Below are 12,769 nucleotides of genomic sequence, written 5' to 3'. Positions count from 1 at the left end.
ATTGCATCTCTGTCATAGCACAAAGAAAGCAAGTTTCCCATAGAAATACAATTTTCTTTTTTTTTGGCCCTGATTTCACCTTTGATTAGCTCATTGTTATGTCCCTTAGTTATTAATATCTTGATTCAAAAAAATTTGAATATATTGTATGACAATTGTTGTCCACTTTAAGGAGCTCTATCTTTGTCTACCGGACTTGCCATGCTGCTCTGTTTATCAGTAATTCGTTTATTTAAGAAGAAAAAAGTGAAAAGAGAAAGCCAGTTGTAGCAAAGGTCTGGGTGTGACTGTGTGACTTCTGACCTTTTTTTTTTTTTCAGCAACTGAATCAGATAAAACCACTTTTAATTAAAATAAATGTGCTAAAAATACCAAGGTTGCTATGGTGCCATGGAGAAAAAAATTCTGGGTGGGGGTTAAGGTAATCACTTTTAATCACTTTTAACACTGATGCAATTATTAATTTTAAATTTTATCTTCATCATCATTTGTGTGTGGGGGGGGAGCTGGGGTGAGGTGGGTGTATACACAATGCCCAAGCATGCATGTGGTTGTAGAAGCCAATTTTCCAAAGCAGATTTTCTCTTTCCACCCTGGTATCCAAGTAACAAACTCAGGTCACCGGGGTTCCTTTACAATCACATAGCCCTCTTGCGCTATCTTATGGGCAAGCATTTTATAAAAAAAAAAAATTGTTAAATGCTATCTTCAGTAGCCGCTTTTATATTCACATACCTGTGTATTTTTCTATAATTTTCAATTTATAGAGTGAAATAATTAACATATTAAAATTTGACTTTAAGGACATTTTGTTCCCAAAAACATTCAGGTTCCTGAGTTGAGGGAAAGATGTATTTTATTTTGCAGGTGTGTAGTGTGGCAAGATATTTTCCTTAACATTGTCATTTCCCATGCTTTATTTATTGTCACTGGCATAGCCACAAAAGAAAATTTTGTGTTTATATAGTATTGCAGATTTTAGGTATGCTTTTTGCCTTTTATCATCTTTCGACCCCTTTGTTTACTTGTGCAGTCAGTATGGTCTCTATCCTCTGATATATAAACCTGTTATTTATCAAACCCTGGCAACTTACACTAAGGAAATATAACTGAAAGACTTATATTCTTACACTTATTTTATTTGTCTTGGTATGCTGAATACCACTTAAAATAAGCTAGTAGCACTCACTTGTCTCAAAAGAAGATGATAGATATAAAAACGAATCTCATGTATTCTAATATTTTGTAAATAATGACAAATATGTATATATATATATATATGTATATATATGATATGCATGCACACCTATGTACTGAGAATAAAATCAAACCTCAATATACCTCACAAATACACTTGTAATGATTAGAGTCACCTACAAACAATTTATTGAACTGGGAAGAATAAAAAGTTATTCTGTGTGCTTAAACTGCTACTGAATGAGCGAGAAGAGCTGAGGAGCAGGAGTTAGACTATTCGGCTTAGGATTGATTGAGAGTCCCCACAGACTCATGTCCATGATGCAGATATTCATAAACACCCTAAGTAGTTGCACTGTCAGAACCCCCCCTACTCACAAACATGCACCTATACACACGCACACACACATGCACAAACATACACCCAATCATGCAAAGGTACGGCACACTTACAGGTGAGGGACAGGGGCTGGCAAAATGCCTTTGCATGACAAGTGGCAGATTTCACAATGTATAAGCAGGAATTTCATTTTAAAGGCACAAGTCATTCTTTAATTTCTTTACTGTTTGAAAATGGAGTGGGCATACTGTTCCTCTGTATTGGGAAAACTCACTTTTTAGTGTAGGATACAGCAAAGAGCAGATCCCTTAAAGGAGGTGGTCACTCTCTCCGGCAATAATGTAAATGTTCATCTCTATGGGCAGAGTTCAATCTCTAATGGTTGTTCTTTAATAGAGAGACATGTTTAGTTTTTTTGAATTTTGATTATTATCATTTATTACAATTTGTTCAATTTTTATCCCTTCTGTATTCCCCTCCCTTGTCTCCTCCTTCTCCCCCTATGCCCCTCTCCTAGTCAACTGATAGGGGAGGACCTCCTCGCCTTCTATTTAACCTGAGCCTATCAGGTCTCATCAGGACTGGCTGCATTGTCTTCCTCTTTGGCCTCACAAGGTTGCACACCCCTTCCCCCAGGGGAAGTGACAGGAGATAATGTCACCGAGTTCCTACCAGAGAAAGCCCTTGCTCCCCTTATTAGAGAACCCACTTGGAGACTGAGTCTATGGGCTACATCTGAGCCAGGGTTTTAGGTCCTCTCCATGCATTGTCCTTGGTAGGGATATCAGTCTCTGCAGGTCCCACAAGGCTCAGATTTTTGGCTCTGTTCAATCATCTTTTCAATCATGTTCGTAGCAGCTCTATTTGTAATAGCCAGAAGCTGAAAACAACCTAGATGACACTCAGTGGAGGAATGGATACAGAAATTGTGGTACATTTACTCAATGGAATCCTACTCAGCTATTACAAAAAGGAAATCATGAAATTTTCAGGCAAATAGTGGGAACTAGAACAGATCATCTTGAGTGAGGTAACCCAGAAGCAGAAAGACACACATGGTATATACTCACTCATAAGTGGATATCAGCCTTATAGTATAGGATAAACATACTAAAATCTATACTCCTAAAGAAGCTAAACAACAAGGAAGACCCTGGGGAAGATGCTTAATCCTCATTCAAAAGGATAAATGTGATAGACATTGGAATCAGGAGAAGACAGGGAAAAGGACAGGACCCTACCACAGAGGGCCTCTGAAAGACTCTACTGATCGAGATATTGAAGCACAGGCTCAGATTCATAGCCAAACTTTGGTCAGAGTAAGGGAATCTTATGAAAGAAGGGAGAGATAGAAAGACCTGGAGGGGACAGGAGCTCCACAAGGAGACATGTTTAGATTTTAAAACGCCATTTAGGCTGATTACTCTTGTAAAGATTTACAATAGTGATTAGAAAAGAAGGCTCAGATTCTCCCTGCACATGGATCCGAGATTCCTCTGATGCAAGCAGTGTGACCAGGAGCAAGCTTTGTAACTTCTGTGATTCTGTAGAAGTAAATGGATGCCCTTCCAATTATCATCACAAGCAGAGAGTTCCATGTGTTATTCACATATTACCTCTGAGTCTATGGGCTACATCTGAGCCAGGGTTTTAGGTCCTGATATTGACGTTATTTAATTAGTGCAGGCTATACAATTGTAGGGTCTTTTAAAATATTTTTAAATGAGAAAAGCAAAAAATTTTATTACATTTACAGAGGGATCTTCACATGGGATTGCTTTAAGAAGAATTTGGGCAAAAGTAGGGTTTTCATATTTAAACAAATTACTTTAAATTAAAATTTCCCTTCATGAATAAATTTTATTTCAATCAAATTCACTCATAACTCTGTCTCTCTAATTCTTCCCCATTTCCTTTCCTCCCACACCCCTTCCAATTTTGTGTCTGTTGGCTACCCCTCATGACATTTGTACCACTTTTACATCATTGGGCCTATCTTGTCAGGCAATCATTACTGTAACTTACAGTGCTCACAGGTGGGTAAGGCATCTAGAACATTTTCTCTTCTGATAGCCTTCCCAGCACAGGGAAGGTGCGTCCAGATCAGTGCCAGCTTGATTTCTCTAAGACCTGTGACTGACATGTGTATTGTCTTCAAAACTAGGCTTTTACTTTAAACTTCTGTTGTGCAGCCAAATGTAATGGCAACATCCTCCATTGTTTCAGAGACCTCCCAGACTCCCTTGTCTTAAAGGAAAGTATCCCTCAACCAGTTCAACTTGTTTCGTAGACTTTTGTTTCTGGGAGAAGGATTATGTGGGATAATTCCAACCAAACTATTTTTGCAAATACATTTTTTAAGCAAAAGGAAAAAATGAAGGTAAGGGGAATTAAATGGAAAGAGGATAGGAAAATATTGTGTGTGGAGGACAGGTCGTCAATGGTGGCTAAATAATATTAAGGATATTTTTTAAAACTGGATGGAAACCTAGTATTTTGTAAGCTTACACATACACACACACACACACACACACACACACACACAGAGTTGAGTTTTATTGAAGATACCTGAAGTTATATAGGGCTGTCAAGGGACTCTGACATAATTTTTAAGAATGCATTTTATTACTACAGAATTAACGTTAGGACTTTAGATTCTAAGAAATTGTCTCAGTAGGAACTTTATGCAAGGTCAATTTCATGAGTAAAATATACCCACCGAGTTGCCAAGCATTCAAGGAAGCTATTACTCTTAGGGGAGAAGTGAGCATGTAAGACAAATTAGAATAATTTAGTTTGATATAATATGGAAATGTTTTTGCATTTCCATGATGAGTTGGGACTTGGATCCTCAAGAGAAGAAAACATCGTTGCACTTGTTATGGAGAAATAGAAATGATGGGGCTAGGACACAGAAAACTGGCAGGGAGGAGCTACAGACCTCAAAGAAGCTGAAGACTGTGCTTTCAGGGATGTCATAGTTTTCTTCCAAGATTAAATCATTTGGTTTGCTGCTCATGTGTGGCATCAGTAGGCTTCTGAAAAATACGTGTCTGCATGATCACCAGGTCACTTGTCAATCAGAATCAAAGAAAGTGCTTGTGCTAGTGTGAGGAACAGTGTGATATAGAGAAAGTACCAGTGGTCTGTGCATCTCTAGTCTCAAGTATATAGAAATGACCCATTAAAGTTGTCCATTGCAGAGGTGGGTGCAAGGCATGCAAGCTGGCTGAGGTGGCTCACAGCATAGCACAGACTCAGTATTTGCCAGCCTGAAAAACCCTTATTAACTGGCTATGTTAAAGGAGGAAATCTGTAGGTATCAGGTTTCTGATATCTACAGCTGTCTTCAGTTTGGCACCAGCCTCCTTGTTTTGTCCTGTTGCTATCTCTACGTCTGCTCCTGTGTTGGAAGATAGCCTCATGGTGGGGACAACAGCTGCAGATTTTTGGCCTCAGGGAGGAAAAGAATCGTGTCTCTTCATTTCCTAGAGTACATACAACACCAGGCCATGACTTTTTATGAAGACAAATGTTCATTCAGAAGCTGATGCTTACTTGTGTTTATTACCCATAGAGCTCTCAGACTATGACTTACAATATGAAATCTTATTTCTTCTCCATCAACCTCCTGATAGAAGCATGTCAATTTGCTCCTTACAAGTGATCTTCAAACCACCATTCTCCTTGAGCCTATTGCACCTCTTTTATATCCTTAGAAATTGTGCCCAATTCTCCTAGCTCAAGAGAAAATGGGAACTTTTTCTTCATGGCACACATTGATTCATATATTTACTCAATATTAAACGTGCAGTAATATGATTGACAGTGAAAACATGCATAGCTATCAGATGGGAGACCTCATTCCAGTTCCAAACATGTCTGACACAAGATAATCACATTAGCTTTCAAAAGCCTCTTTGTTACAGCTGGAAAACCTCACATGAAGGAAAGCTCTATTTAGCACTGGCTATAGTCTACTGGGTTCTATGAAAAGCCACTACAATTTAGTTTTCTAGTGTGATATGTGTAATTACGTGCATTTATGTGTATTGAGTGTGACACATAAATATGAGTGAAAGTGTCAACAAAAGAGAAAAGAATGTTGGATTCTCTGGAGTTGGAGTTATGGGTGCTTATGAGCTACCAAACTTAGTTGTTGAGAACTGAATTCATATCCTCTGCAAGAAAAGTATATGCTTTTAACTGCTGCATGAGTGATATCTCTGGGCTCTCTTACTCATTTTTCTTTTCTTTTCTTTTTTTGTTTTCTCTCTTACTTTCTTTCTTATTTTTTGGAATTTTTAAAATTAGTTCTTAAATAACCTCCTACAATATGTAGGCTTCATATTCACTTCCTATCCCAAGTTCTCCCAGAGCCACTCTCCCAGTTCCTACCTGCCCAATTTTGTGTCATTTCTTTATATAAAACCCATAGAGTCCAGTTTTCGGTACCTTTATACTTTTGGATGTGTAGAATTCTATTGGAGTACGGTTGCCCTACTGGAGGTCACACTCTTAAAGAAAACAGAATTGTCCTATCCCAGCAGTTATGCACTGTCAAGAGCTCCTCTGGTAGGGATGGAGCTTTCTGACCAAATACCTTCTTTATTTTGTCATGTTTGTGTGGCTTGTGCTTATACAGGCCTTGTACACACTGTCACACCAACTTTAAGTTCATATGTGCAACTTCCCTGTTTTGAGTAAAAAAAAAAATTCTTATATTTCTCCTACCTACTGTGGCTCTTATAATCTTTGTGTCTACTCTTCTGCTATGATCCCTGAGCCTTTGGAATGGGAATTCCTATGAATAGGCAGGTGATAGGCCCTAGGGGAGAGCCTACCACTATTGAATAGAATTAACATTAAAATTACTCCTGATGACTTTTCATTATAACCATTGATTAGTGCATCTCTTAATCCTCATCAGAAACACTTCATATTAGATGGTGATTAACATATTGACTCACAATTGATCAAGAATAAGAGATTATGAAATACTTAGCTCTAAATGTGATTCTGTATAACACCTTTCATTTTTGAAGCTTAAGAACAGTTTTGTAGAGAAAATGACAGGGAATGCAAGCTGGGAGCTTGGTAGCTGCTGGGAGCCAGGAAATGAGAGAGAGAGAGAGAGAGAGAGAGAGAGAGAGAGAATGAGAGAGAGAGAGAGAGAGAGAGAGAGACATGGAGCTTGTAAGCAGGCACATGGGTGTGTGGTTGGAGGCAGCCTATTCGTGGTAGTTGAGATACAGCTTCAGAGAAGAAGATAAAGACAATCGACAACCCCAAAGAACCAGGGAAGTCATGCCCAGACGTTGGCAAATATCTGAAAGAAAAAGCTATAGAAAGAAAGGAAAGCAAAAAAGAATCAGTGTTCAGAAATAGAGGCCGGTTGTTCTCTGCTACAAGATAGAAATTGTGTATGGTTCTGCCCCAATATATATAACAGAAATGACTGCTAACAAGTGCAGCCCTTTGATACCTATAAAAATTCCTTTTCTCAACAACTCAGAAATACAACACAAATGGTTTATTGAGAATGCTATCTCCAAAATCTTGGAATGAATACTTATACTTCTGTCAGACCAACATTCCCTAAAAATTTTAGGAGAGTAGATTAAACCTCACTTCTGGTCTACTTTGAGTATCTCTTCTTTCATTGTTAGTATAATTTTATTTTATTTTTTTCAAATCTTCACTCACGACAGTCTGGACTGAATGTCTTCTTTCAGAATCCTTACTATAGAAGGCAGATATTCCTGATTCTTTTCAATTGCAGATGTTCAAAAATCTCTTTATGAAAGCCCAGTGAATGGATTTGAAAAGACTACTCCGACATGCACTGATAAACTCTTATGAATAGAGGTTATGAATGTCTAATTTGAAGATCAATTGTCTGGATTTGTATCCCGAGTTTTCCATTTACAAGCTATGCAACATTAAAGAGACATATTTAATGCTTTTGCATCTTAATTTCCTTATCCATAAAATAGTGACAGTAATAACATCTGCAACATAGAGAAATCGGCTTTAAACAGAAACATGCATATATACATATGTGGAAATATATACATATAACATTGCAGATATTCAATAAATGATTTTATTTGTAGTTCTGAACACACAGTGGCTTCTCAATATATTGAAAATAAGGTATTAGTGTCAGTTTTATTCATACGTATTCTTTTAGCTTTTTATTTTTAGTGACTATTCATTATGGAATATTCTTTTCTCTGATTTTGCAATATAGGCAAAAATTGCTGTTTTATTCATGGGAGGAAGGTGAACAGTTCTAAAGTAGGAAATGAAAGTTAAAACTCTGAGTCCAAGACAAGCTCAGATTTCACTCACCTCAGGCTCCAGTAGCATAATATCTCCAATCACTGCTCCATCCTCATCCCCACGGCTGTACCATGTAACCTTTATTCGTTTCCTACCCAACGGAGCATGCTGCTATAGTGCAAGCACACACTATGCCTGCAATCAGTATGAGAAGCACTGACAATTCACAAGAAGGTTCTGACAAATAAATGATTCTGAAACTCTATTTTTGGAAACAGAGACCCACATGTCGCACAAACACATATACACACCTCAGTGTTGTGGTAGAAGATTTTTTTTTTTAATTAAAGGCTTTGCATGAAAGTTTTCTATTTGAGGCCACTCATGAAATCTGACATATCTAACTTTCTATAATTATGCTGTCAGTCCTACACTGCTGTTTCTAATTATATTATTTGGCAGTTTTTCATCTTCTTGACATTGAGTAGATTACAATAAAATGATAAGGATAAATATAATTTCTGGCAGGTCGTATTTCATGGGCTATGATTTTTCTTCTGCTTTTTGAAGCCGAATCTTAAAAGGAAGTATTATTGAAATGCTACAACAGTTTCGGGAGCAAAGTGTCTTTGTTGGAATCACATCTGATGATGTTGATGAGTTGTCTTTCCTACAGAAATGAGAGGTGGTATGTGTAGTAGCTAAAGGTGCATTCCACTGCTTGTGTCATTTATTCATCTGTTAACTTCTCTCTGACACAGCATTTCTAGCTTATAAAATGGAATTGTGACATTAGTTTATTCATAGCATGATTGTGTGGAGTAAATTAATTAGCGTATCTGAAGAGTACCATCACATAGGAAATACTGGATAAGAGGTAGCTCTAAAATAACTTCCAGTAAAGGATATGCCTAGGGTAGATTCTTTTCTTGTTAGGAAGGAATGAGTGCATTTTACATATGAAAAGAACAAAAATTTGAGGAGAACTTGGATGGGAGGTAGTCATTGAAATATCCTCTTCCCTTAAACTCATATTCTATCTTAATTGGCAATGTAGAGGTGTTTGAAGACAAAAACTTTGAAAGATAATTACAAGCGTGGAACTTCCATGAATTTAATTTGCAACTTTCTAAGCCTTTTCCAAGTGACAGGAAGCAAGCTTTCAGGCCAGGGAGGATAGAGGGATTAGTTAACAGTTTCTAGAGCCCGAAGTCTCTCCTTACCACCTGACCACACTGGGCGCTGGATCTCTGAAGTACTCACAGTCCTCAGAACAGTAGTGGGTAAGACTCAGGTACTAATCAGCCATTCAGTCTATTTCAGCTTGTCCTAGGATAGCACTAGGTGTTCATAGTCATTGTTTGTTTTCAAGCCTGAAAAGGTTATTAGATTCATTGCTTTAAAAAAATTAAACCTTATGCAGTAATACCTCATTTCTTTTCAGTCTGAAGAATCTCTCTTTTTCTCTCTCCTGCATTTGAGAACAGTGTTCATCCTTTTATTAACTTCTTGTGCCTCTTACGGAACAGCTTTCAAGGAGCAGAGAGGCAAGCAAACCTCACCTTTCTGCAAGCTCCTGTGACCTATCACCAAAGAGGATTTGGGACTATGACCATTTCTGTAAGTGGTACCGTCTGGCAAGCACCATGTGTAGTTTGGCTGCTGTCTCAGAAGACAACAGTCCACATGCTTCAGGTCCTTGGCAGCCATGTGAAGTCCTTGTCTCCCCTTATGCTGTTCAGCTTCTCATGTGCCTTGTGGGGAGTTGCAAGGGTGACTTGGAATGACAGAGCTGCACTGGCGCAATCCAGAGCACACCTCTCCTGTAGCTTGTTCCCTCCCACTGGAGTCAATGGTGGATGCCAGGTGTGTCTAGTGGCCTGCCAGCTGTGGGCCTCCAGCTCTCACCCTGGCCTCATCTCAGGACAGAGCTATAGACATGATCGATATCATCCGAGGCCCACACTGTGGGTAATCTGGCGTTATCACCTTGAGATCATGGCACACACTGCTGTCCACATCATCCAGAATCATCCACTGCTGGGCCATGTTGTCTTTGATGACAATCCTGCCGTTGAGGCATAAGCCCCACTTGCAGCACTGTAGAAAGTCAGCCAGATGCTGATCCATCAGGTGGCCTATCAACTGCTTGATCCAGATCCCATCATAGGAGCTGAGCTCTAGGCTAAAGTTCTGCACGCCACAGCAGAAGTAATTCCTCACTCTCTTGGCCCCTTCCAGGTAGGTCTTCACTTTGGCTAGAAAGTTCTCTGTAACTTCCACCATGCCCTCTACCCTGAAGAGTGGCAGGAAGTGCTTGGTGATCCTTCCAATGCCAGCTCTACAGTGGAGGGCAGGGGAAGTCCTAGTATTGTTTGGCGCTTCCATTAAAAAACTCTGTAGAAACTTCCAGATGTTGAGGTCAATATTAAAGATGTGACCATACGCTCAATCTTCTTCCAGTAGATCCTGGCCTTTGAATAAAACTGTTTCACATCTTCAGTCACTTCACTTGTCATGATAGCACCAGCCATACTGTCACTAGCCATAGCTCTGCTCTTCTGTGTTGTTGCTCCAGGGACCCAGGAGACAAGGATGAGTTGACGAGGAGGTTGGCCAGGACTATTGCCCAGGGCAGGATCTCAAGAATCTCCCTTTTTATCGCTTCATCGTACCATCATTGGGCTAATATACTAGCATTCCATTGATTTTTACATTTTCAATCACTACATCCTAAGCATCACTGCTAAATCCATCTCCTGAAAGTCAAGTTGAGTCTATGACCTTTGACTTGGTTCTTGTCAAAGCACTAAGATCTCTGGGTACATTTAATTTCAACCTTGTCACACACTGAACTGCTCTGCTGTACTCAGAATTTTATGATTTGTTGTTCTTTAAATTTGTTGCAAACCTTTCTTTTTCTTCCAAATTTAATGGCATATCTCTCCATTCTTTGAAATTTAGAATATAACCTAATATGTACACGTCAGGATAAATTGTTTCTATATAAAAGGAAAGGGAATATGGGTGATTTAAAACCACTTGTGGTTTTAAAACATGTCCTCCAAAAATAAGTGTTGGAAATGTGTGGTGAAGCATTAAAGGTGACTAGGTCTTGAAGGCTCCTCCCCTTGGGAGCAAGATTCTTAAAAAGGAATCTTCCTGCACTGTTCATTTGCTTTTGCTTTCTATCTTGATTCTTGAAACTATGTTTCAAGTTATTCACTATGTTTCAAGGTTATTCACTAAACCTCCAACAACTTACCAAAGTTCAGTGTTTTGATATGGGACTTCACAGTGTCTGTAATTATAATAATAAAATTCTGTGTTTTTTATATAAATCACTCATTTATTATAATAATACTATGAAAAAAGCCTATTCTTTTAATAATTACTCAATAAACATTCCTTAATCAGTATCTAGTACCTTGAATTTCCCCAAGTTCTGAAGAGTTTAATTTATAATCCCCTTCCTTGTTTAGAAGAAACATGTTTGAAAATTAGCAGACAAATAATGAGTTTCAATATGGCATCGCATACTCAGTTTGTTCTAATTTCACTACCTCTCCTACTGCCCTCTACTGTTTCTCTCTTAATTCTTGCTCATCACCTCACCTCAATAGTCTTGTCTCTATTTTTGTCACACACACCAATCACTGCTTTTGTTGCCCTATTCCCTTAAGATCTTTCCTCCTTTCTCATTATCTGCTATGTAGTCTCATGTCTGGACACACACAATTAAATCTTGATTCCTTATATGAGAAACCATATTTTGTTTTGTTTTTCACTTCTTAAAAATTTATTTATATTTTTATAAATTACAGTTTATTCTCTTTTTATCTCTGCTGTAGACCCTTCCTGCATCCCCTCCCAATCCCACTCTTTCTCCCTCATCTCCTCCCATGCCCCTCTCCAAGTCCAGTGATAGGGGAGGTCCTCCTCCCTTCCATCTAACCCTAGTCTATCAGGTCTCATCAGGACTAGCTGCATTGTCTTCCTCTGTGGCTTGCCAAGGCTGCTCCCCGTTTAGGGGTAGGTGATCAAAGACAGCCACTGAGGGTTTTTTTTTTTAGTCTAAAATAATCCATTGTTTCATAAATTTTTCTACAGATATAATAGTTTTGTTTGTATTTATACCTGGATGTATGTTTCACATGTTCTTTATCTATTCATTTGGTAGCGATAAGGGTTGGTTTTATTTCTCAGCTCTCTTGAGTAGTACTTCAGTAAACAAGAATGACCAAGTATACCTAAGAGTACTTTGATAAATGCCAGGTATTTGATAAGTACCACGGGAGAAAGAGAATAGCTTGTTCATGTAGCACTTTCACGGTTACCTTTTGGAGAAACTTCTATTCTGATTTCATAACGGCTGTCCCAGTTTATCCTTCCAACAGCAATGTAGAGAATTCAAGTTCAAAGTTTCTCACATCCTGATCAGCACTTGCCATTATGATGGAATGAGACAGAACCTGAAAGTAAGTTTAATTTCTCTGGTGGCTAAGGATATTGAACTGATTTGATGTTTTTTTGACATTGGTTTTTTATTTTGTTTTATTTTTTAACTGTTCTGTTTTGGGGGGCACTTTTTGATTGAAAAGTTTGGTTATTTGGAGTTTGAATTTTGTAGTACTCTTCTAGATATTCTACTTTGTGTAGGGCTGGCAAAGATATTTTACTAGTCTGTAGCTTATTTCTTAACTGTACAAAAACACTTTAATTTTATGAAATCCCATTTGATAACTCCTGGTATTATTTCCTAAGCTATTTGAATCAATTTCAGAAAGTCTGTGTCTCTACTCGTATCATGCTATATTTTCTTTATCCTTTCCTCCAACAATTCCAGAGCTTTGGAATTATGCTTTTAAATTAATTTTGACTAAGAAATAGTAATTTTATTTCACTCTTCTACAAATGGATAGATTTTTTTTTTTTTTTTGCATCATT

The 12,769-nt window shown here is 38.1% G+C and overlaps 1 pseudogene; it reads right to left on the bottom strand.

Moving 5' to 3' along the window:
• Positions 1 to 9,742: 9,742 nt before the first annotated feature.
• On the bottom strand, positions 9,743 to 10,341 carry LOC110541127 (N-terminal Xaa-Pro-Lys N-methyltransferase 1-like; annotated as a pseudogene).
• Between the last annotated feature and the right edge of the window lie 2,428 nt (positions 10,342 to 12,769).

This window comes from Meriones unguiculatus, chromosome 17, assembly GCF_030254825.1.
Source record: "Meriones unguiculatus strain TT.TT164.6M chromosome 17, Bangor_MerUng_6.1, whole genome shotgun sequence".
In the NCBI taxonomy this organism is placed as follows: domain Eukaryota; kingdom Metazoa; phylum Chordata; class Mammalia; order Rodentia; family Muridae; genus Meriones; species Meriones unguiculatus.
Note: the sequence above shows the minus strand (reverse complement) of the source record. Positions and strands in the feature narration are given on the sequence as shown.